The 23,933-nt window shown below is 51.2% G+C and overlaps 1 protein-coding gene across 5 annotated transcripts in view; it reads left to right on the forward strand.

Moving 5' to 3' along the window:
• Positions 1 to 2,949: 2,949 nt before the first annotated feature.
• The window catches only part of MICAL3 (microtubule associated monooxygenase, calponin and LIM domain containing 3), a 204,097-nt gene continuing 183,113 nt past the window's right edge, over positions 2,950 to 23,933 (forward strand). For 4 of the 5 annotated variants that reach the window (XM_071210096.1, XM_058282477.2, XM_071210094.1 and 1 more), the window contains exon 1: positions 2,950 to 3,101. The gene's annotated coding sequence lies outside the window, so the exon portion shown is untranslated. The remainder of the gene's footprint in view (positions 3,102 to 23,933) is intronic. The other variant, XM_071210093.1, reaches the window with a different exon arrangement.

A 23,933-nucleotide genomic window follows, 5' to 3' on the forward strand; every position in this document is an offset into this window, starting at 1 on the left:
GTTGGGGGGTGCAATTTTCATTGCCCTTTGCTACTGAACTTGCCAGATGTCTCAAAGACCTAATCTCAATGATTGAACAACAAACCAGGAAAAAGAAAGATGCAGTGCTTCTCATGCTTTATAGAAGCATTCTTTGACTTGCCTTCTTCCCACTCCAGAGTATATACTCCCTGTACTGTACTCCCTGAACTCGAAGGCATGAACTATGCTACTTTGTATTTGTCCCTTTGTTGCTTGTAATTATTCTCTAGTTGTTACATAAAAAAAAGGTTGTGTTCACTCAGGGTACAGGGATTGCAGCTGAAAGAATGCACAGTTTGGAAAACCAGGCTCCGCCATTTACTGGCCTTGTTACCTTAGCCCAACTGATCAGCCTTCCTGAGCCACAGTTTTCTTTCTCAAATGTAACAAACTGCTCCTAACCCTCCTCACATGATTGCCTTGAGGCTGAAATGATATTATAGGTATAAAGGTAAACTTAACCGTAATATAGTATATGACATAATCTTACGCATGAAATGCAGTAGGTTCTTTTTTATATTGAGACTTCTCCATTACTTAGATATTATTCATTGTAGTGGTAACGTATACATGTCATAAACTATTTGCTGTAGGTTTGGTTTTTTTTTCTCAGAGGTACCAGGGAATGAACCCAGGGCCTCATAAGTGGGAAGCAGGTGCTCAACCACTGAGCTACAACCACTCCCTCCTGTATGTTCTTTATCTAATTTTAATTTTTTTTTAAAAGAAGCTTTAGATTACATAAATGCTCTAGTTTCTTAAGAAATAGGAGGTAGTACTGCATTGTGAGCTTATGAGAATGGATAACAGTGCTGATCTTTTCTGTGTGCTTGGGCAGATCATCTCCTCTAAGCCTCAGTTTTCTCACCATAAAATGGGAATAATAATGGCATTTCAAAGAGTTGAGGCAAAAATAAAATGAAATCATGTAAACAAAACACTTCCAAACAGTACCTGGTACATAGTAAGCATTTAATTAATATAAGCTGCTGCTGCAGCTATTATGAATGAATGAGGAAGGGAAATATGTAAAAAAGAAATGCATATGGGGGCAGAAATCATGGAAATCAGGGTTATGGAGGGGAGTTCCCCATCAGCGAGCAGCTTCTCATAATCATTGGGAAGGCTTCATGGAGGAACTGGACCTTCTGGAACTCTGAATAATAGGTGGAAAATGAATTGTGTGGCTGGCAAGTGGAGCTATAAGAACGATTATCTCAAACACCTGATACAGCTTGAAAGGAGGTTGAATGGGAGTGGGGTGACCAGATGATGGGAGGTTTAGGAGTTTTGAAATAAGAAGGTAGAGTTGTCTGAAGCTCGGTACTCAAGATGATGAGATAAAGGTGTCCTGTATAAAGCTCTAAAATAGAGTATTCTCGGCGGCGGACTTGGTCCAGTGGTTAGGGCATCCGTCTACCACATTGGAGGTCCCCGGTTCAAACCCCGGGCCTCCTTGACCCGTGTGGAGCTGGCCCACATGCAGTGCTGATGCGCGCAAGGAGTGCCCTGCCACGCAGGGGTGTACCCTGCGTCGGGGAGCCCCACGCGCAAGGAGTGCGCCCTGTAAGGAGAGCCGCCCAGCATGAAAGAAAGTGCAGCCTGCCCAGGAATGGTGCCGCACACATGGAGAGCTGACACAACAAGATGACGCAACAAAAAGAAAGACAGATTCCCATGCTGCTGACAACAACAGAAGCAGAGAAAGAAGACTCAGCAAATAGACACAGAGAACAGACAACCGGGGCGGGGAAGAAATAAATAAATAAATCTTTAAAAAATAATAAAAATTAAATAAAATAAAATAGAGTATTCTAAGCCCCCAAGGGGTGTTTTACTATTGGATACTTAGTGTGGCTGTGTAGTTGAATGCCTTCAGGTAGAGAAGGGCTTCAGATAGAGAAGGGCACTTTAGTCCTAATGCAGACTGACCAGTGGGATTTGTTGCTGAAAGCAGGAATCTGGACAGTTCAACAGGTGAATGAATTATTAACCAAAATCTCATCTGATAATGTGGAGGAAGAAGGAAGAGGAAGAAGGGACTCTTGGAAGACTAGAAATTATGAAATACTCCAGTCTGACAACACTTAAGAAGAATGCTCTATCTTAAGAGATGAGGGGCCCAAAAGGAACAAGGAATTTGCTTTAACAAAAGGTGGTTTGATAATGTCTGTATAAAGGATTTGGTGTGGGAAAATCTACCTATATTGAACCAAAGCATCTTTAAAATGGTGGAACAGCCCAAAATTGAAGAATATAAGCCCAGATATTGCAAATCCTGTGCAAAGGACAGTAGGATCACAAAATAGAGGGCTGGAAGGACCATCAGAAATCACCTTTACAGATGAGGATACTGAGGCCCAGAGGTTCTGTTATCTACCCAAGGTCACACAGATATATCTGGCTCATTTCTCTATTTTCGTTTAGCTCCCTCCTCCCAAACCTTGAGGATCCCCTAATCCCTCTGCTTCCCATGTGGATAGGGTAAGGAAGAAAATTCCAGTTTTGCTTTTGTGGAGACTGCTGGGCGCAACAAACAAGTCCCCTTTAAACACATCATCTCTTCTCTCCTTCTGGCAGGGGTTGGTATGCCCACCGTTCTTCCATTGGCCATTTCATGTGGCTTCTCGCCCCTTTCCAAGATTGCGAACCAATCACCTCTTCTTTCCCTCACGAGGGGCGGGCTATATGGAATGTACTATATGGGCTGTGGGGGGGTAGAGGGAAAGTAGGGCGTGGCGACATCTCCTTTCTTTACCTTTTGCATATAACTCACGAGATTACGTCAAAGTCCGGGCCGGTAGGTATCCTCGGGGTCCCTGAGGACGGGAACCTCGTGCAGTTCCGGGGGCACACTCATAGGGCTCTCCCCCGAGGTCGGGGCTCAGTGGTCGCGCCCTGAGGGCCGCAGCCCCCGCCCTCCCATGTGCCCTCCCAGCCACCGGCGGCGGCGCCGCAGCTTCTGCCGCTGCTGCCCGCGCCGGACGCGGCGGGCTGGCGCGCTGCGGCCGCGGGGCTCGGGAGCCGGGAGTGGGCTTGGCGCCCGGCCGGCCGCGGGGACGCACCAGCATGAGGCGGAGGTGAGGACGGGGCTTCGGGGGTCGAGCGGCCCAACCGCCCGGGGGAGCCGCGTCCCACCACGCCCGGAGCCCGGGGCCCGCGGGTGGGCGGCTCGAGAGCGGGGCCGGCGGCCGGGCGCGTGGCTGCTGCACTCTCCCCGGGCCGCCCCGGGGCTGCGGACTGGGCGCGGGCGCCTCCTTCTGGCGGCACCTCCGGCCTTTTGCCCCGCGGGCAGCGGAGCCGGGGTGGTGGGGGTGGAGGGTAGCGGGAGAGCCCCCTCCCCGCGCTTCCCCGCCTGCCCGGCCCTGCCCTTGACCTCCCGGAGTTGAGGGTCGGTCCAGTCCGGCCGGGCGGGTCCCGGAGCTCCGGGGCAGGCTGGCACCGGGGGGTGGGTGGGTGGGTGGGGGAGCCAAGGGAGGCTCCCTGCGTCTTGGGAGAGCTGAGCGGAGGTCGTTACCTTGGCGGGGGCGAAGACCTCGGGTCCACCAGGTTCCGGGGACCGGCGGCTTGGGGGTGGGCTGCGCACTGTCCTGGGCCACTGGCCTTCCGGGCGGGCTGGGGCTCTGGGGGCGCATGACCAGCCTGGGGGGTGGGGGGCCCATCCTGCCTCCATATCCCTGGTCTGAAACCTGGGCTGTGAATGGGGGTGCCGAGGGCGCCGTGGGTAGGTGGCCCTAAGAACCGCTCCGACATTTCTGTTTATTTGGTGGCAGTGGTGGTGTGTGTGTGTGGGGGGAGACTGAGTGTTGGCATTCCCCTCCGTGTCTTGCCTACAAGCCACCCCCCTTCCCTAACAGCTTTAGGAGTTGGTAGCAGGATTGGAGTCCTAGCTGAAGAATCACCTTGAGGAGCCCCTCTCTGCAGATCTGTGGCTTGCCTGGTTTTGGCAGATGGTTCCCACGAAGTGCGTTAGAGCAGGAGCGTGGAGGTGGATTGTGGACAGTGTGGTTTTTTTAAGGGTTATTATAGTTTTTCCTTTTTAGTGGGATGTGGCATTTGAACATCAGGACTCCAGTGTGTGTGTTGGGTCCCACCTCGCAGTTTTCTACTTAATCACGTAAGAAGATGATTTGTCCCCCTGGGGGTTGAGAATGAGCTAGGTTATATAGTGAGAAAGACATCTCAACTTCATAGAGCTGCTGCCAGCAGGAATACTTCACCCTCTAGTGCCTTGGTGTCCAGAGGCTAATTTACTGTTTTGTTGTCTTCTCTGAGCACATCTGTAAAGGACTTTTTAAGAGGGCAGTCAGTATAAATTCCACCTTGGATCATCCGATGTGCTTGGGTCAGAAATTTGGTCCAGCTTATTTTAGCCCTACAGTGAGTTTTTCTTTCATTCCAGGTTGTAAAAACTTTCATTAAACTTTTTTTGATAGTGTATTAAATAGCATGAATGAATACGTTTTGACTGCTAAATTCCCCAATTACAGGAAAGATATGGTGTGGGTATTTCTCTTGAATCTTTTGGCTTCTTTTTTATGTTCACAACACTAGCATTTGAAATGTCTAAAACCTGACGACCAGATTGTCAGGTTTTCCCCTACTTGCGATGCCTCCATTGAATGATGACTATTTCATGGTGTTTCTAGGTGTCGGTGAGAAAATCGGCTTTGAAGATAATGTATAAAATGCTTAGCCTAGTGCGTGGCACATAGTAGGTGTTCAGGAAATGTGAAGTGCATTTTTCCTTTCCTCTTTGGGTTTGGGAGATCCAAAATGATGAAATTTGATGCAGTTTTGATTGTATGGCCCCTTAAATTGGGACAATTAGCTCCCCCCTCACTCCTCCTACCCCCAACCTCAGATGAAACTCAGACCTCTGGACCTAGAAGTAAAGAGGAAATGTGGGAAAACCGCAGTGCCCTGGGAAGGGTCTCAAGCACTTAGTACGGGAGATTGAGTGGTCGGAGTTGACCCCTTTTGGTTCATGGAGCAGTCCTGTGGGTGAGGGTTTTGGTTGTTGGTCTCACGTGCCCAGTGGAAGGAACCGTGTCCAGTGGAAGGAACCGTAAGCCTTTCCTAATTCCTCCTGGTGCAGGCAGCGGAGAGGCCCAAGGTAGGCGAGTTCTGACCAGCGGGCAGGGCGGACACTTGGCTTTGATGAGCTGTGCCTTTGAACTGGGTTTTGCAAAGAGCTGGCCTTCACCGCCTCCAACTTGTAGCAGGCTCTGTGTGGACAGATAAAAAGGTATCAAGCCTTGCATTCTTGAAAGAGTCAGAACTGGCATTGGGTAGGGGTAGTTTATTTATGTTCCATCACATCGCCTGAGGCATTTTGATAATCATCATACTTCTGGGTTTTATTTACTCCTTTTTCTTTGAAGAAGTGAAAGCTTTTCCTCCCTGTTATCTCATCTACCCTTAAGTGTCTCTGAAGTCATTAAAGTTTGGTGCAGTATAATTATTCCCATTTGATATTTGAATAAATGGAGGTGACATGATTAACTTTTAAGTTTCAAGTGGTTTGGTGTCTGAACTGGGACTTGAATTGGGTTTGCTTTATGTTACATTTCATTGATTCCTTTGAAGGGAAAAAGGGAGGAAAATGCTTTTTTTTGACTCTTGAAGAACCTAAAGATACCAGACCATTTGTGCTTTTGTGATTCCTAGATCGCCAATGTGGTTAACATTTCTGGAGTGCTTGTGTGCAGACGGACGCCTGTCCTGGTATAACCTTATACCAGATGAGACTTACTGTTCCCATTTTACAGATGCTGGCGAACTAGGGGTAGGCGAGGCCCCAGGTCAGGGGTGACAGTAAATGACAAAGCCTTGCCTGAAAGTGGGGCTGGAGCCCCAACCTGACCTGTCTGATTCTAAGCATGGGCTCTTTCGCCCCCCTGCTTTAGAGGGGAGCAGCCGGAGGACCTCAGGGTCCCCAAAACCCTGTCGTTGCCACCCTCCCTGGGTCCAGGGGACTTTGGTTGGACTGGCGCTGTATTTTTTAATGCAGCTTTCACACTCCCATCTTTAACTTTGCCAGAAGCATTCTTCTAGCCAGGTGGAGTATCATTACTTTAGAAAAAATAATAATCATAGCTGAAAAAACCTATCTATATTTGGAGAGCGTGAAATATTTTATGAGACTGGACGGGGAAAATAGGGACAGAATTGAGGTGGTTTGTGGATGGTGGAAATTCCTGCTACTCCTACTTAAGGGAAACCTTTTGTGTCTAGGCTTTTTTTTTTTCTGTCTAACTTAAGCTGCTGTTTGAAATTGTAAACCTGGAGGCACTTGGGCTAAAATCCCTGCAGTAGATAAGGCTCTCGGTTTCCACTTTAGATGGCAAAGTTGAGAATCTGATTCTGTTTGGTCTCTAGCTTCTGCAGTCCTTTGTGGGGATGGTGGGGAGATGCTGCTGAACCTCCAAAAGTTTCCTGGGCTCCCCCTTCTCTCCATCATCCCCTCTGTCCTCTCTGACTCCACTTTTCAGATTTCAGCCCTTCCGTGTGGAGGTGGGTGGAGGGGACAGGAACAGTGTCCCTGTTCCCGTGGGGCTCAGTCGTACACGACTTGCCATTTTCTTGGGGTGGGCTTTAGCTGTCTTTAGGGGCAGAGGCTTTTGGTCATTGTTGTCAAGAAGCTGGGAAGGGGGAGTGGATGTGGCTCAAGCGGTTGAGCACCTGCTTCCCATGTGGGAGGTCCTGGGTTCAGTTCCCAGTGTCTCCTAAAAACAAACAATGAGCAAATGAACAATAAAACCAATCCAGTTAAGCCAATGTCGCTCAGTGATTGAGCGCTGGCTTCCTACGTATGAGGTCCCGGGTTCAATCCCCAGCCCCGATACCTCGGGGGAAAAAAAAGGTGGGGAGGGAGGACAGGGAGACTGTCACCCCAAACCCTGCAATTCATTGACTTTTGTCATTGGTGAGGAGTTTCACAGAGAAGAGGAAATTGCCACATGCTTAAAAAAGTAAAAAGTAGTGATAGATTAAAAAAAGTAGAAAGTAGTGATAGATTAAAAAGGGGGGAAGAAGTACCTGGTGAAATGGGAAGAGGAGCAGGTAGGAGCTTCTGCCTTGGCGAGAACCACTGAGTCGACCTTTTTCTGGCCGGTTCCGGTAGCAGGAAGGCACAAACCTAGTCTGGTGTGTGAGTGACGCTCAGGGAAGGCTGGCGGCATCAGCCCTGTCTCCAGCGAAGGGTCGAAGGGTGGACCTCGATGGACTCTGCGGGGAGAGGGAGAGCCACGTGGTGAACTAGTGGCTCTGCTGACTCACCCTTACAGCTTTCGGATAAATAATACAGTTGGAAATGGGCACCTGAGGCTGTAGTTGGTCTCAGCCTTCTGCCCTTTCCTCTGCTGTGATTGAAGTGGCCCAGAGAGGCACCTTGATCCCCAGGAGGTGTCCCCGTTTCATAGTCCTGCGCTCAGGGAGATGAGGAGGGGCGTCGGGAAGCAGACCAGGAGGTGGAGAGGCGCCCCACACCCCGAGCATCTGTCCCTTCGTTCCAGCAGCAAATCTTCCACACAGACTGCCCCCAGCCTCCCAAAGCCGCCCTGGGAGCGGATGTGGCTCAAGCAGTTGAGCGCCCGCCACCCATCACACGGGAGGCCCTGGGTTCGGTTCCCGGTGCCTCCTGAAAAAAAACAAAAACAAACAACAAGCAAAACAAACGGAAACGCCAACTCAGGGAAGCCATCGTGGCTCAGTGGTTGAGCACTGGCCTCCCCCACGCAAGCTCCCAGGTTCAATCTCAAGACCCCGGTACCTCAAAAAAAAAAAAGCCCTCCTGCCAAGGCCCCAGAGAATGCTTGTCCCTGCCTTCCCCTGCCTCCCCTCCTCCACCACCAGAGCCGCCTCGTTGAGGAGAGCTGTTGGATTTGCAAGCGGGAAAGGGAGAGAAGCAGGGAGAGCAGCATGGTGATGACCTCGATGGCAGTCCTGGCGGCCGACGCGGGCGCTCACCTGGCCCTCACGGCAGCCTCACAAGGCAGGTGCCTGTGGGTTCCCTGTTTTGCATATGAGGAAACTGAGGCACAGAGAGCGAAGTGACTTGCTGGGGTCTCAGAAAGAGGTGGAGTCAGGATTCAAACCTATTTGGTTTTGGAGCTGAGCTCTCCAAGGCCACTTAAGGCATCATCTGCCACCCCAGAGCACCCCTCCTCACAAGCACCCCCAGTTTCCCCTCTCCCCACCTCTTTACTCTTGGGCGGTCTGTCTATCCATCTAACTGGCTTGTTCCTTTAAAATGCAAGTGTCCCTGAGGCAGAGGACTTGGGAGACCCGGGCCCAGGTGGGCTTCCCAGAAGGGGCCCTGGTGACAGTATTGGGGTATTCAGGGACCTAGAGGTGGGTCATGGGATCTAGAAAGAGTGTTGGGGACACCCCCCCCCCCGAAAAAGTGAGGAAACCCACCCTCTTCCCCCTTCCCTCCTCTTTTTTGTGTGCCCTGGGATTTTGGATTCCCAAGGCCTAGGGCTGGAGCAAATCGTGTCGTTGCCCTAGGTCATCTGCTTGACAGAGTATCATAGTTGTTACTTCTTTAAATCCGCTAGCCTGCGATCCTGACCACTATTTATAATTGGCAGGTGGACTTTTGGAATGGAACCTGTTAACCCAGTTTGGTAAGGACTGGTCAGAGTCACTTACTTCCCTTTTCCTTTCTCACTGTTTTAACCAGGGACACTGACAGTGTCACTTGGTTTCCAAAACACATAGACTTTTCTCCAAACCAGCCTTGGAGAGGTAGGAGGACCATATCGGCCTCTGCCTTTGGCACTGTGAGCACCTTCAGATAAGTCTGTCCTGTGGACAATAACTTGGTAATATCCCTAAGAGCTACCAGTCACCAGGCGCTAGTATGGCCACGCCCCATGCACGCAGCTCTCCGAGTCTTGGGGTGGGCGTTATCTCCACTGTACAGTAAGGAAACCGGTCCAGAGAGGTGCAAGTCTCTAAACCCAGGACAGCGCAGAGGCCGGATGGCTCCAAATCCAGCGTGTTTAATCACCCCACCATAGGGCGAAGTATCAAGGCAGCAAGAGGCAGCGGAGAGGGGAGGGAGAAGGTGGCTTGGGCAGGGGTCGTGTCTTAGTCAGCCAAAGGGGTGCCAGCGCAAAACACCAGAAATCGGTTGGTTGTTATAAAGGGTATTTATTGGGGTAGGAGCTTACAGATACCAGGCCATAAGCATAAGTTAACTTCCCTCACCGAAGTCTATTTTCATGTGTTGGAGTAGGATGGCTGCCGACGGCTGTGAGGGTTCAAGCTTCCTGGGTTCTTCCCTTCCAGGGTCTTGTTTCTCCCTGGGTTCAGGGTTCCTCTCTTCCTGGGGCTTGCTTCTCTTTCCTCTGTGAGCTTACTTCCTGGGGCTCCAGCTTAAGTCTTCAGCAGCAAACTCCCAACATCAAAACTCCAACATCAAAAACCCTCCAACTCTGTCTTTTGCCATGTCTTTTATCTGTGAGTCACCACCCACCAAGGGGTGGGGTCTCAACACCCTACTGACAGGGCCCAATCAAAGCCATAATCATAAATTAATCATGCCCAGGTACAGACCAGATTACAAACATAATCCAATTTCTGTTTTTGGAATTCATAACCATAACAAACTGCTACAGGGGGCAATTCACAAGATGCAGCTGGAGGCAGTGCCCTTCTGGGGCTGGCGCCTAGCCCTGGGGGTGGGGGCGTGACGTCTAGAGAAGCTGGGAGCCAGAGAAGGAACCAGGGCATTCGGAACCCAAGAGCTTCAGGAGGTTTATTGTGCGACTATTGTGTACAAGGCACGTGCCAGATAAGTGAGATGGTCTTGCCTGACAGGTCCCATGTTTTTAGGGGAAGCAGACACAGACGCAGAAAGCTGCATTGTGCTGGTATAAGTGACTTAGCTGGCCGGGGAGCCCTGAGCATGGAGTGAGAAACAAAGTTATACTCCCTAGTAAAATATTGCTTCTCGGTTTTGTTTTGTTTTTTTTTAAAGATTTATTTCATTTTTTTCTTCCTCCACCCCCTGTAGTTTGCACTCACTGTCTGCTCTCTGCGTCTGTTTGTCGTGTGCTCTCTGTGTCTGCTCGTATTCTTTTTCGGAGGCACCAGGAACTGAACCTGGGACCTCCCATGTGGGAGAGAGGCACCCAGTCACTTGATCCACCTCTGCTCCGTGCTTGTTGTATCTTTCTTTTTTTTTTTTTTTAAGATTTTTATTTATTTTCCCTCCTTCCTCTCTTCCTGCCCTGCTGTGTTTGCAGTCTATGTTGTCTTCTCGTTTTCTCTCTAGGATTCACCAGGATTTGATCCTGGAAACCTCTGATGGGGAGACAGGTTCCCTGTCTATTGTGCTACCTCAGTTCCTGGTTTCTGCTGCGCTTTACCTGGACTGTCCCTTTGTCCCTCCTTCATTGTGTCATCATTTTGCCTCATGATTGACTTGCACGGGGCACTGGCTCACCATTGCATGGGTACCCGCGTGGGCACTGGCTCACCTTGCCACGTGGGCACACTTTCTCTTCTTCTTTTTTTACCAGGAGGCCCCAGGAATCGAACCCAGGTCTGCTTCCCTGTTGTATCTTTCATTGTATTTCCTTGTTGCATCCTCTCCTTGTGTCAGCTTGCTGTCTTGCTCATCTTCTTTAGAAGTCACTGGGAACAGAATCCAGGACCTCCTGTGTGTAGGCAGGGGCCCAACTGCTTGAGCCACATCTCCTTCCTTGACTTGGTTGTTAGTCTTGTGCATACGATTGAGAATTCCTAGATCTCGCTTACCACCTGTGGCAGTTGTTTCTGAAATGTTTATGTTTTATAGAGATCCCTTTGCAGCTTCCCTGAGGACCAGTCTTGGTGGACTCAGGTTCTAGAAAGGCTAGGGTCACCACCCTTTTTTTTTTTTAATGATTTATTTATTTTTTTATTTATTTCTCTCCCCCCCCCCACCAGTTGTTTGCTCTCTGTGTCCATTTACTGTGTTATCTTCTGTGTCTGCTTGTATTCTTGTCAGCGGCACCCAGAATCTATGTCTAATTTTGTTGTGTCATCTTGCTGTGTCAGCTCACCGTGTGTGCAGCGCCATTCCTGGGCAGGCTGCACTTTTTCCGCGCTGGGCAGCTCTCCTTATGGGACGCACTCCTTGCACGTGGGTCTCTCATACACAGGGGACACCCCTTTGTGACAGGGCATTCCTTGTGCACATCAGCACTGTGCATGGGCCAGCTCCACATGGGTCAAGGAGACCCGGGGTTTGAACCTTGGACCTCCCATGTCGTAGGCGGACGCCCTATCTGTTGGGCCAAGTCTGCTTCCCACCGCCCTTTCTTTTGGGCTGCCCTTAGACCCCTCATCTCTGCAGGCTTGGCCAGTCACTGCTTGCCAAGGGGTTCAGGCATTCCAGGGGTTGGGACAACCTTTCCCAGGGTACGTGCACCTGGACCATGCCCATTCCCAGCAGTACTGGACATGGAGGTGCTTCTTTGATGCTTTGGGAATTAGATTGCACCCTATTTACCTCCAAAGCTCCTTTCTAACCCTAGAACCATGATGCTGTGCTCTACCGTGACCTCGGGACCCGTCTCAGCCTGGCAGAGGGTGTCAGCTAGCATGCCATCATCTTGCCATGTCCCCTCTCCCATTCCTCCCTCACTCCCTAAGCATTCTCTCTTTGTCATGTGCAGTATTTGGAAGCTGGTGTATTGTAGAAAAAAAGACCCCAGAGAACTTCTTATTGCTGGATATGCTTAGTGAGATACAGTTTTTGCTTGTGTTTTCAAATAAATAAGGTCCACTCAAATAGAAATGACTAGTGTCTCCTGGAAATTAATTAGATATCTTCTGATCTCTGCCCCTGCTATAATTAAAGGAGTTGACTACTCTACTTGGTAATAACACTTAGGACTCTTCCACATGCTTACAATGAAAAACACTCTCTGTCCTTGACCGGTGACCTTGGAGAAGAAGGGTATCCCTTGCTTTCTGCAAACTTGATGCCTCGAAATTTGATTTACCCCCAAAATATAGTAGTGTCCATTTGCAATTCTTTGCTTTGAATCGAATTCCTCACATTACAGGAATTGTGCAACAGACTTCTTCCTCTAGGAATTTCAAGTTTTCCTTTGGTATGTGCAACTCTTTCCCGCAGTCTGATCTTCTGCCATTGGTGGGAATGCCTGCGTGTCACGGAGCTGTCGTGCTCTCTCCGGCCCCCACACCCTGCACGCAGGCTCAGAGCCCCAGGTGATACCAGCCTTGCCTTTGCAGCCTCTGGGCTTGCTGGAGCCGCCACCAGCCGTGCCACGCGGGCTGGCAGTCGGGGTGGTCAGGGTGCGTCCCGGCCGCGCCCGCTGACCCAGCCTTTGGGCATGCTGTCTTCATTTACACGCAGGAGTCCTTGGGACCTTCTCATCGGGGATGCCTTGCTCTGCTCCACATGCCAGGTTCTTTGTGTCGGCCTGTATGATTCAAACGCTTGGGCCTAGACAACAGGCAGGAAAATCCGGGGGGCCAGGGCTGAGTGTAGGCTGCTCCCTGCTGGTAGAGGAAAGGGGGCCCAGGGTATGGGCTGAAAACCCCAGGTGCTGGGATGTGGGAAATGTGGGGCAGCAACTCGTTTATCGGGGGTCTCCTGTACAGATGCACTTGATGACTTTATCTTGTTTACTCCTCCCGACAACCCTAGGAAGTCGAGCGTGTGGCGCCCACCTGACGGGCCTGGCGAGGTCAGATGACCGAGGTCCCCCGGCTGGCAGAGCTGAGTTAGGTTACGACAGGCAGGCTGTGCAGGGGTGCAGAGCATGGAGCTGGCGCCGGAGTGCGTAGAGCGCATGACCTTGGGCGTGTCCTGAGCATCTCCAGGCCGGCCTCAGCTCCCTCCTCTGCACGGTGGCACGGCAGCCCTGCTTCGCCCGCGTGGACGGAAGCCCGGGGAGCGCTGCCAGGGGTGCAGCGGGCGCCCGGGCGTTAGCCACCAGCGCTGCTGCTGACCCGGGCTGTGGTGTTCAGAATGCAATACCAGGCCCTCCCCGGGGACAGTCTTCGGGGAGCACGTGTGGTCCCCACTGCGCGGTGGCAGAAGCAGGTTTCTTTGCAGTGTTTGCCTCCAAGTGGTACGTGGCGCCCGTGCCACCGCCCCTCTGCTCAGTGGGCCAGATGGGGAGTGCCTCCTCTGCCCCCCCTCCCCCGACTTCTAACGGCCTTTCTTATCTAGACGAAAGCACCCTCAGAAGGCTGCCCGGCCCCGGCCACCCAGCTCCTTCCTCCGTGCCTCGGCCCCTGGTGCTCTGCAGACTTCCCGGAGCCGTTTCTTTAGTCCTTTATTACCTTCTGGGACCCTCCTGGGCAGGGGGCAGGTGTAAGAAATGTGAGACCTTGGGTCCTCTCGAGGAACTTACCTGTGTCAGAAGATTCCACATGAATACACAAACGGTTGAGAGAAGGGGTCAGGAAAGTTGTGAAATACCAGGACGGCCCAGGCAGTGTGACCTCAGTGTTGGGGGAACCAGGACAACCCCGAGCACTTCGTGGGTGCCCCCGAAGGGCGCTGCCAGCCCTACAGGCCAGGTGGGGCTGGGGGACCTCGGCCTTCTCCCAGGGCGTGCGGCACGGGAGCCAGGGGCCCGCATCGCAGCCCTTGTCCCCACGGACCCCCGAGGGCCTGCGAAGGCCGCGCAGTTGCAGCCGCCTGCCTGTCCTTGGCGGGCTGTCCAGGCGAGCTGGGCACGGGCCAGGGCTTCGGGCCGAGCCGGGGCCCGCTGTGATCAGGGCTGGCAGGGGGGCCACCCGCAGGCCAGAGCGGAGCTCACCGCTCACAGAGCACCGTGCAGGTGCCGCCTGGGATCTTCCTGTCCCTGGGGAGACAGAGACACAAATAGATGACTTCAGGGTGCTGTGGTTAGAGCCGCGATGGGGCTAAGTACAGGGCGCTGTGGGAGGGCCAGCGGGAGCCATAAAGTGTTCCCGGGGAAGAGGCCGCCGGAGCCAAGTCCCGAAAGGTGGGTTAGCAGGCCCCGGGGAGGGCGAGAGGGTTCTCCAAAGGCAGAGGACAGTGGCCCAGGACAGGCCTGCAGGGTCTGCTGGCTCACAGGAGGTTTATTCCCCTGCCTGCCGGCCACCAGGGTCCCAAGTAAAGCCTGCAGGCAGCACCAGGCAGGGCGGTGTCCCAACCCACCAACCCGAGGGCGGGCAGCGGCAGTCTCGTGGAGGCGGGAGCGGGGACATTCAAGCCAGAGCAGCCGTGGGGGGCCCGGCAGACTTTCTCTGTCCAAGCAGTTGGCTCTTTGGGCTTTGTGGCCCCTCTGGTCTGTGACGCAGCTCCTCGCCTCTGCTGTCATAGCGTGAGCGCTGTAGGGACGGCGCGCCAGCGAACACGGTGTGTCCCTGCTCCGCTAATCCTCTTTGTGGCCGCTGAAACTTGAATATCCGCTCCTTTTCACATGTCGTGAAAGTCGTCTTTTTGCCTTATTTTCCAGCCATTAAAAAAAGGTAAAAAACCCCTCGTAGCTTGCAGGCTGGATGTGGCCCATGGGTCGTGACCCTTCAGCCGTGGTCATAATTCAGGGGTGACAGGACGGAGTTGGCTGGAGCAGAGTGTGGGCAGTTTGCCAGAGGCAGACGACTCCGATTAGGTAGAGGCTGTCAGTGGAGGGACGAGCCCCAGGTAATTCTGGCATCTGCAGTTCGGGTGCCTTCCCAGCCCTTTTGGCCAAGCTGGCCTTGTTTTCCATGTGCCAAGAACATGACTCGAATCTGGAGAAAAACCCAGGACAGCGCCTGCCTCAGGCACCCCTGGACTTTGGAGTCGTTGCTTGTTCTCTCGACTCCCTGTGGGGGTCCCCGCGCCTGTTACCTTTCCTGCCTCAGCCTCCAGGTGTGTGGGGAGGGAGGTGGCTCCCACCCTAACTGGGAGAGCTTGCCCCCAGCTATTGGGGCACAGGCAGAGGTCATTTTTTGCATAACTTTATTTTGATATAATTTCATTTTTTCGGAGAAAAATGCAGTAGTGCTGGGATTCTCCCTTTCCCCACCTGCTGCCTGAATTGTTTCCGTTTTGCCCCATTTGCTTTATGATTCCCCTCCCCCATATAGATACATTTTTTTCTGACCCATTTGAAAGTTTGAGGCATCGTGCCCCTTTACCCCTAAATCCTTTGGCGTGGATTTGTCGCGAAAAGGCAGTAGCCCAGAAGGACAGCAGGGCTAAAGGATCACCTGCTATCCTTCTGAAGCTCCCGTCATCCCCTGCCTTTTTCGGGGGATGATCTAAAAGAGCAGCAGCCACGGAACCCAAGAGCTCGGTTACAGTGACAACCCATTCTTTCTTCTAGCTTTCCTTGCCTGTGCTGCATCTCAGTCTAGGATGAGTACCATCCCCCTCCGCCCCCAGGCTTGATCTGGAAAATAAAATGGAAATTAATTGGTGTCATTTATTTTGCAATTAAATGGTAGTAAAAGATATCCTGCTGTTTTTGAGTGAGAGCAAAAAGGGATTTTCTTTCAGTGACTTTAAAAGGCCAAAATCTGAAATAGGGATGGATCTGATGCCCATGCAGTCCCTATGAGTAGCCTTAGCTTGCCTAGTTCCGTGGGAACTGTGGGAAGAGGAATCTGGAAATGCTGCATGTGATGCAAGGACTCAAGGGAAGGCTCTTTTCTCCGAGTACAGTAGGTGACCTTCCCTCCTTAGTGGAGATCTCTCTGGCCTCACCAAATGCTTGCCCTTTGCCTTAAGCCTGCGTCCATGTGACCAGAGCCTTGCCTTTTCAGTCGCCGCTGACCGTTTAGGAGCCCATCCTTGTGATCCAGGGCTATGACACCCAAGAGTCGAAAGCCCCCTGGGGTCTTCCGTCTGTAAGGCAGAAGGCGCTGGGCATTGGGATGGCGTAGGGTTGGTCGCTGTGTTAGTCAGCCAAAGGGGTGCTGATGCAAAGCACCAGAACTCTGTTGGGTTTTACAAAGGGTGTCTATTTGGGGTAAGAGCTTACACTTACAAGGCCCTAAAGAGTCCATCTCAAGGTTGCTTCCTCACCGAAGTCTGTTATCAGGTGTTGAAACAAGATGGCGGGCGACATCTGCGTGGGTTCAGCCTTCCTCTTCCCCCTTAAGTCTCTGTGGCCCCAGCTCCTTCCAATCTCAGCTGTGGGATGGAAGGCTTGTTTCTTGCCAGGCTCAGCTGCTCTGTGCTCTTCCTCCGGGTCAGCTGTAAATTATTAGGCAAATGGCTCATCTCTCTTCCGCAGGGCTACAGGATCCTCTGCCGTGTCTGTGGCGCTCCCTTCCTCTGTGTATCTACTTGGGTGTGTCTCCTTGATGGAGCGTCCATTTATATAGCCCACCAACGGGGCAGGGACTCAATCCTGCATGCCCTAATCACGTGGTTGAATCAAAGCCCTAATCTTAACATAATCAAGTAAATGTGAAACCTTTGAATTTAATACAGTCAATGGGTATCATGCCCAGAGGAACAGATGAGTTTACAAACATAATATCTCTTTTTGGAATTTATAAATAATATCAAACTGCCACATTCATCATGGAGAACGAAGGTGCGAACTGTCTCTGTATTCCCTGAACTCCCATCCAGGTGGGAAACCTGATTCTGTTCCTACCTCGGTGAGCTCCAGTGACTGTGCAGACGGTTCTGTCACAGTTTTGCCATTTGTCAAGTAGAGAGGTGTTGTCGATCAACCACTTTAACAGGGCATTCTGGGGCTGAAGTTTGAGTGTAAAATTTGGCATTGGTGCTTGGAAACAAACTACAAGCACCGTGTACATCCTGTTGTTTTCACAGCAGGGCCCTTAACACACATAGAGGTCACTGCGCGCCCCTAGCAGAGAAGGACCGATGGGCAGAGATGTCAGAAGCTGCCCCGACGGGACCGGCTTGTCTTCTTGGACCTTGTAATTTATGGAATCCTCAAGCACAGCACATAGATTCAGCAGGCAGCAACAAAGGGAGTAGAGGTCTCAGGTTCTGTTCTCAGAGTTTACCAGTTTGCTTTGGGAGTCCAGATAAATAGTAACAGAATTGCGAGTGAATGTTGGGCAGATGTAGAGAATCCAGTGCGCAGCAGGTGTGAGCACTGCGCAGAAGGCAGTGTTCACTGCCCCTGGCTCTCTCCTCTCATCTTACATGGCCTCCTTGGTAGGACAGGTGTGCTTCTGCCTCAGGACCTTTGCAGACTGGTCCTCTTCCCGGGACACTCTCCTCTCAGATCCTGCGTGGTTAAATCCCTAAGCCCCCTGTATGTCTCTGCTCAGATGTTGCTTTCTCCATGTGACTGTACCTGGCCACCCAGTTAAGTGGTTCATCACGTCCCCTCCCCCCAGTCCTGAACTCCCTTTATCCTTTTCCTTTTTTCCAGAACTCTTCCCACCCACCAGCATGCTCTGTCATTTACTTAGGTTTATTGAGAGGCGTCACAGCCTGGGCTGGTGCCAGACCGCTGGGGTTTAAAGCTCCACTTTACCACTAACTACCTGTCTACCTGTGTGACCTTGAGTAAACTTAACCTCCCTGGCCTCGGTTTTTTCTTTTGTAAAAATAATGCCTACCTCATTGGATTTTTGTGAGTATGAAACGAGCCAGTATTGATAAGATGCTTAGCTGTCTAGTGCCTTTTGAATTTGGCTCTTGTTGTGTTTCCTCCCGCTGAGACAGAAGATTCGTGAAGTCAGAGAGCTTTACCTGTTTTGTTCTCACATGTATCCCCAGCATTTAGGCCGGGGCCTGGCGCAGAGCAGGCAGGAGGTATGTGTTATGTGGACGCCTGGGCAGGGGGTGAGCTGGGCTGGAGGGCGTCGGGGGCGCAGGGAGGGCTGGCCCAGCGCCGGGGTCCCGGGCTCACGCCACCCTCGTAAAGCTGCTTGTGGAATTTGATGGAATAATAAATGGCAAGTGCCAAGCACGAGAGTAAATGCTCTCTGTCCTCTGCAACCCTGGACGGAGTGAGTCAGGCCCTGGGCAGAGAAGGAAGTGGCTGGGAGGGAGGCGCCGGGGAAATCCTGAGTCTAGGTGTAGAGAGGGACAAAAGCAAGATGCCAGAGGGAGGCCTGGCAGGAGGGGCCGGAGCGGCCGAGCAGGGGATGTTTGTCAGGGCACGTGGCCTGCTGTGGCGAAGGTTTAGATTTCTATTAGTAATTTTTGGTAACTTAATTTTTTCTGTTTTTATTTAGTTTTTGAGGTACCGGGGCCAGGCATTGACCCGGGACCTTGTATGTGGGAAGCCCGTGCTCAACCATTGAGCCACATTGCTCCCCTGAGTTGTTTTTTGTTGGTTTGTTTGCTGCTGTTGGTGGTGGTGGTTTTTTTTTTTAAGGAGGCACCGGGGACCAAATCCTGGACCTCCCGTGTAGGAAGCAGATGCTCAGCCACTTGAGCCACCACCACTCTCGATAACTTAATTTTTATATCATTTCAGAAAAGTTCAAAAACAGTACCAAGAACTCCTGTTTACCCAGAATCACCAGTTGTTTACATTTTGCCCCATTTGCTTTTTATATATATAATTTTTTTCTTCTTTCTGCATCGTTTCTCCAAACCCACGTATGAGAAAGATAGAGACAAGGTGCCCTTTGATCACTAAATACCCACGTGTTCATTTGCTCGGAACATAGGACACCTTAGCATGAGGTTCTTTTTTTTTTTTTTTAAAGATTTATTTATTTAATCCCCCCCCCCCCCCGGGTTGTCTGTTCTCTGTGTCTTTTTGCTGCGTCTTGTTTCTTTGTCCGCTTCTGTTGTCGTCAGCGGCACGGGAGGTGTGGGCGGCGCCATTCCTGGGCAGGCTGCACTTTCTTTCGCACTGGGCTACTCTCCTTACGGGGTGCACTCCTTGCGCATGGGGCTCCCCTACGTGGGGGACACTCCTGCATGGCACAGGACTCCTTGCACGCATCAGCACTGCGCATGGGCCAGCTCCACACGGGTCAAGGAGGCCCGGGGTTTGAACCGCGGACCTCCCATGTGGTAGACGGACGCCCTAACCACTGGGCCAAGTCCGTTTCCCAGCACGAGGTTCTTAAATAAGGTAGAGGCATGATCTGAAAAGTATTTGGGGGCGATGTGGGCGGGCCGTTTGGGATATTTCCCATCGGAAGGTGATGAGGACAATGTGGTATAGGCCCCACAGGCGTTTATTGGGGTCTCGGGTCTGTATTGTTTGGGCAGAGTGAAGGAAAGGATGCACCCCACATTCTGTTAAAAGCACTGCTGCTTTCTGGGGGATGAGAGCAGGATGTATAAACTGTCCCCATTTTCTGCTTGGGACATGAGCCCCTCCCCTCTTCTTCATGTTACGGTACAGGAGATAAAGGACCACCAAATCCTAGCTGATGAGAGAGTGTGTCTCCCCTGCACTTCGAGAGGAGCAGACTTGACATTTTCGTATTTGTCAAAAGGCTCAAGGGTTGAGCAAGAAGCAGTTTGAATGTGGAAGACAGAGTAGTTGTTAATTGGGGAGGTATCTCAGGTTTTGTCACGAAGTAGAAATGGAGATTTCGGAGTCGTTAGTGAGAGCTGCAGCCATATCATGCTAAATCGTGCTCGTTAAGCAGGGAGTGGGGTTGTCAACAGAGAAACCAGGAGAGGCGCGAAGCAGAGGGGCAGGATTGCAAGGAGGGCAGCGACAGCAGTGTAAAAACAAAGACAGCTGCTGAGGGGAGGGAGGAGAAGAAGAGGTGGGATGTGGGGGCATTTTCAGGACTTGGAGTTGTCCTGGGTGGTACTGCAGGGACAGATCTGGACATTGTATGTCCTGCCGTGGCCCGCTGGGTAGACTGGGGGAGAGTGTAAACTACAATGTAAACCACTATCCATGTGGTGCAGCAGTGCTCCAAAATGTATTCACCAGATACAGTGAATGTGCCACGATGATGGAAGAGGTTGTTGATGTGGGAGGATGGGGTGAGGAGGGTGGGGGGTATAGGGGGACCTCATATTTTTTGAAAGTAACATTTAAACAAAGAGAGAGAGAGAAAAAAAATACAACTGACAAAAAGGACCAGAGCTGAGCTAGAAGGAATGGAGGGCTCAGGCGAGTAAGTTCCCAGCTCAGTGCCCTCTGGGGCCTGCAGGCACCTGTGGACTTATTCTTTCCAGAGCCGAACTTGGGCCTTTAGGGAGCACCCCGTTCATAATGCCACCCTGGGGTGTTGGGCCAGCCAGACCATGGAAGGTTTAAAACCCACTTCCTGGCTGCTTCAGTGTTTTTGTGGGAGTGATACCTCAGGGAGATATCTTATACCTGAGCTTATAGTCAAGCCTGAAAGACTTGATGAATTTTCCTTTTTTTTTTTTTTTAAATTGATTGAGTGATTGATTGATTGATTGATTTATCTATCCCCCCCCCTTCCCCTCCTCTTGCCCTGCTGTTTTTGCTGTCTGTGTTGTCTTCTCTTCTCATTTTTTCTCCCCTAGGATTCACTGGAATTTGATCCTGGAGACCTCTGATGGGGAGAGAGGTTCCCTGTCACTTGCGCCACCTCAGTTCCTGGTCTCTGCTGCACTTCCCCTTGACTCTCCCCTCGTCTCTTTTTTGATGCATCATCATCTTGCTGTGTGACTCACTTGCATGGGTCCCTGGCTCATCACGCGGGCACTCGCGCGGCCACTGGCTCACCACACAGGCACTCGTGCAGGCACTGGCTTGCTGCACAGGCACACTTTCTCTTCTTCTTTTTCACCAGGAGGCCCCAGGGATTGAACCCAGGTCCTCCCATATGCTAGGCAGAAGCTCTATCCCTTTCGTCACATCTGCTTCCTGAATTTTCCTTTTTTTAAGGTCATGTGTTATATGGAAGATTATGCTAGTCTCTCCAGCTTTCAAAATTCCCAGCTGAAGTCTGGTTATAGGAAATCCCCTTTTCCCTCTGGAGTTGCAGGAGCTCTTAGGAGTGTAGTAACTACAGGATTGTGCTTTGTTCCCACAAATATATACTGAGCATGTTTTGTGTGGGAAACACGGGACTTTAGGAGTGAGCCAGTGGCCAGTGATTGCCAGCTCACAACCCATCATTAAATCCTTTTAGGAACTTTGCCAACTGGTTGTTAAATACAGCCACTATTAAAAATTAATTGTAGGGAAGTGGACTTGGTCCAGTGGTTAGGGCGTCCACCTACCACATGGGAGGTCCAAGGTTCATACCCCGGGCCTCCTTGACCCATGTGGAGCTGGCCCATGCACAGTACTGATGCGCACAAGGAGTGCCCTGCCACACAGGGGTGTCCCCCACATAGGGGAGCCCCACGCACAAGGAGTGCGCCCTGTAAGGAGAGCCGCCCAGCGTGAAAGAAAGTGCAGCCTGCCCAAGAATGGCACTGCACACACGGAGAACTGACACAACAAGATGACACAACAAGGTGACACAACAAAAAGAAACACAGATTCCTGGTGCTGCTGATAAGGATAGAAGCGGTACAGAAGAACACATAGTGAATGGACGCAGAGAGCAGACAACTGGGGTGAGGGGGAAGGGGAGAGAAATAAATAAAAAATAAATCTTAAAAAAAAAAATTGTAGCAGAGCAGATGTAGCTCAGTGGTTGAGCTCTTCCCTCACCTGTTTGAGGTCCTGGGTTCAATCTTGGGCACCTCCTTAAAAAATTATTTCAAGTTATAAATATGTTACCATGTATGGGGGAAAAAAGGCAACAAAGGGGGAAATGAGAGAAAAAAAGGTATAGAACATACAAAAATTTTGTATACTTATTAAATTATTTTAAAAACAAATGGTAATACTCAACTCATTGCTTCCTCACTATTAACTATGCTCTTTCATCTCTTGTATCCATATGGTGGCAATTGCATGTAATTTAGCTGTACTGTGGTATCTCTTCTCAACTTTGTTTAGTGACATCAAGTTGATGGCTTCAAGTTGGCCACGGTGGAAGTATTTTCACCAGGGAACTCAGCAAATGCTGCAAATCAGAGCTTGGGTCATTGTTTAAGAACGTGTCACAGTTTAAATTTTAAAAAGTTTTGGGTCTGTAGTCAGTGAATAGCACCAAAAAATACATGGACATATACCTACACGTACATTTTTTTGGTGAGTAAGTTGTAAAACCTTTGCCAGGACACCCCAGTGACCTCAGTGACACCATCTCTCGGTGCTCAGAGTTCAGTGGGTCTTTGATGTCTCTCCTGCTAAAACAAGTACCGTGCAGTGGGCTGGCTGAACAGGAGGACTCGATCGGCTCACGGCTGCAGAGGCTGGACGGCTGGCTTCCTCCCGGGGCGAGTATCTTCTGGGCTTTTTTTCCCCATTCTTTGTGTGTGTGTGTCTTTATTTTTTTAATGTTACATTAAAAAAATATGAGGTCACCATATACCGCCACCCCCCTCACCCCACTCCCCCCCCCCATAACAACAACCTCCTTCAATCATCATGAGACATTCATTGCATTTGGTGAATACGTCTCTGTCTTCTGGGCTTTTTTGTCATGTGGTGGCACACACAGCAGTGTCTCCTTTCTCTTCTGGATTGTGTTGTCTTCCAGCTTCGGGCTGCTCCCCATCGTTTCTCTCTGTGTCCAATTTCCTTTGCTTCTAAGGACTTACTGGATCAAGGCTCAGTTTGGGCATACCTCATCTAATAACACCTTCAAAGGACCTGTTTACAAGTGGGCTCACACCCAAGGACCAAGGATTGGGACCTGGACTTGATTTTTGAGGGGGACGTGATTCCACCCCCAGCAGTGGGGGGGACGGATAACCAGGTCGTGAGTGTGGGGGTGGGCAGTCTGGGATGGAGGGCCGCGCTGGGTACAACGAGAGCATGTGCCAGGGTGCGTTGTCGGGATTGGGGGCAGGCCAGGGAAGAAGGCCCAGGAAAAGGATCTTTAATGATCTTTAATCAGGCATTTAAATGATATTTAAGCCAAGCATTAACTGCTAGGTGTCAGGTGAATGGTGTGTGTGGGAGCCCTAGAAACTGCCTGCTAGGTGGGGGGGTGGGCGCAGTCCGAGAGCAGAGGCAGTTGTGTGCCTGGAGCATGGTGATAAGAGGCAGCTTTGCGCAGTACCCTTGCCACCAGGAATTTACTACTTGGTGGGGTGGCCAGATACGTCTTCAGGAACTAGAATACACGTCCTGCCTCCCCATTCCTCATGGCACCTGACTTGTACGAGCGCAGGCCATGTACTTCTGGAAATTCACCAGCAAAGCATTAGAGACTCTAGGTTTAGGAGGGATTTGGGCAGACAATGAGCCAGTGACTTCGGGGTGAGCTGAGCCGAGCTGGAAAAAGGTGCTCGAGAGTGCCACTTTCTTTTTTTTTTTAATCAAAGATTTATTTGTTTATTTATCCCTCCCCCCCCCCCCCCTGCCCCAGTTGTCTGTTCTCTGTGTCTGTTTGCTGCGTGTTCTCCTTTGTCCGCTTCTGTTGTTGTCAGCGGCACGGGAATCCGTGTTTCTTCCTGTTGCGTCATCTTGCTGTCAGCTCTCTGTGTTTGCAGTGCTATTCCCGGGCAGGCTGCACTTTCTTTCGCGCTGGGCAGCTCTCCTTACGGGGCGCACTCCTTGCACGTGGGGCTCCCTACGCGGGGGACACTCCTGCGTGGCACAGCACTCCTTGCGCGCATCAGCACTGCACACGGGCCAGCTCCACACGGGTCAAGGAGGCCCGGGGTTTGAACTGTGGACCTTCCATGTGGTAGACGGACGCCCTAACCACTGGGCCAAGTCCACTTTCCAGAGAGGGCTGCTTTCTCCTCTAGGCTGGGCCTCTCTCTCGCAGAGGTCACTGAATGCCGGGGGGCATTCTTCTAGAGAGATCTTTGGTAAAAAGACTCAACACCTCTCGTCTCTTCACTTTACCAACATTTATTGAGTATCCACTGTGCGCCAGGCCCTGTGTCACTGAGGTGAAGACAGAGACGCATAAGACGTGATGTTTTTTGTTGTTGTTGTTGTTTTTTAAAGATT

The sequence above is a fragment of the Dasypus novemcinctus genome, chromosome 20 (assembly GCF_030445035.2).
Source record: "Dasypus novemcinctus isolate mDasNov1 chromosome 20, mDasNov1.1.hap2, whole genome shotgun sequence".
NCBI lineage: Eukaryota > Metazoa > Chordata > Mammalia > Cingulata > Dasypodidae > Dasypus > Dasypus novemcinctus.